At 62.1% G+C, this 1,196-nt stretch overlaps 1 protein-coding gene across 1 annotated transcript in view; it reads right to left on the reverse strand.

The window, feature by feature from the left end:
• Window positions 1-732, reverse strand: part of PELI1 (pellino E3 ubiquitin protein ligase 1) — a 43,679-nt gene extending 42,947 nt beyond the window's left edge. The window contains exon 1 of the mRNA XM_027663037.1: window positions 417-732. The gene's annotated coding sequence lies outside the window, so the exon portion shown is untranslated. The remainder of the gene's footprint in view (window positions 1-416) is intronic.
• Window positions 733-1,196: the final 464 nt, after the last annotated feature.

The following is a 1,196-nucleotide window of genomic DNA, read 5'->3' on the forward strand; positions in this document are numbered from 1 at the left end:
TTTTTTTTTTTTTTTTTTTTTTTTTTTTTTTTTTTTTTTTTTTTAAGTGATGCTTTTTCCGAGGGCAGACGGCTCCGGCAGCCGCTCCATGACAAAGAGCTCCTCCAGCACATCCAGCCCCAGAGCGGGGCCAAGTCCGGGTGGGAAGGAAATAAGATTGAGGGAAAAAAAAAAAAAAAGACAAAAAACTTCCCAAAGCTCGGGAAAAAAAATAAAAATAAAAATAGAGAATTATTTTAGAAACAGCCGCAACGAGGGGAGCCCTGCGAGGCGCAGCACAAAGCGCGCAGGGCGGCGGGGAGGGGAGGAAGGAGCCTGGGGAAGGAAGAGGGGGGCAGGCCCCGGGCAGGCCCCCCACCTCCTCACGACAGCGCCGCGCGGATGGGGGGCTCTGTCGCGACAGGCGCGATACTCACCCCAGGGAGGAAGGCAGCGGGCAGCAGAGGCACCCCACGCCGGCAGGCCGGGATCGGGGGGGAAGGGGAAGGCGCAGCCTCAGCCTCCTCGCGGCCGCACGGAGGGCGATAGTTCCGACTGGGCGACAGGCGGAGGAGCCTCGCAGCGCTCAGTCCCCGCCACAGAGGGCTCCGGCGGTGCGAGCCACGGGCCGGGAAACTGCAGCAGCAGCGGCGGTGCTGGCGGTGGTATCTGCCGGGAAGCGGCGAGAGAGAAGCACCCGATATACGCCGGCTCCGCCGCCCTCCCGCCGACTGCCGCTGTCACCGCCGCCTCCCGCCCCGCCGGCCTCGCCTCACCGCCCGCCCGCCGGCGGGGCGGCACCCGCCCGGGAACCGCCCCCGGCCCGCGCCATGACGGGACTTGTAGTGCCCCCGCCGTGAGCAGAGCCCTGTGTGTGCCCATAGATACACATCCCTCTGTGTGTGCGTCCTCACACACCCACACACCTGTGTGTGTGTTCCCCCACAGATCCACTCTCCTGTGTGTCCCTACAGAGCCACACACCCGTGTGTGTGTCCCCACAGATCCACTCTCCTGTGTGTCCCCTCACAGATTTACACATTTGTGTGTGTTCCCACAGATCTGCACCCCCGTGTGTCCTCACAGATGCACACACCCCTGTGTGTGTGTCCCCAGAGATCCACTCTCCTGTGTGTCCCCACAGATCCACACACCCCTGTGTGTGTGTCCCCACAGATCCACACACCCCTGTGTGTGTGTCCCCACAGATCCACACA

The sequence above is a fragment of the Corapipo altera genome, unplaced genomic scaffold (assembly GCF_003945725.1).
Source record: "Corapipo altera isolate COAL_440 unplaced genomic scaffold, ASM394572v1 94, whole genome shotgun sequence".
Taxonomy (NCBI): domain Eukaryota; kingdom Metazoa; phylum Chordata; class Aves; order Passeriformes; family Pipridae; genus Corapipo; species Corapipo altera.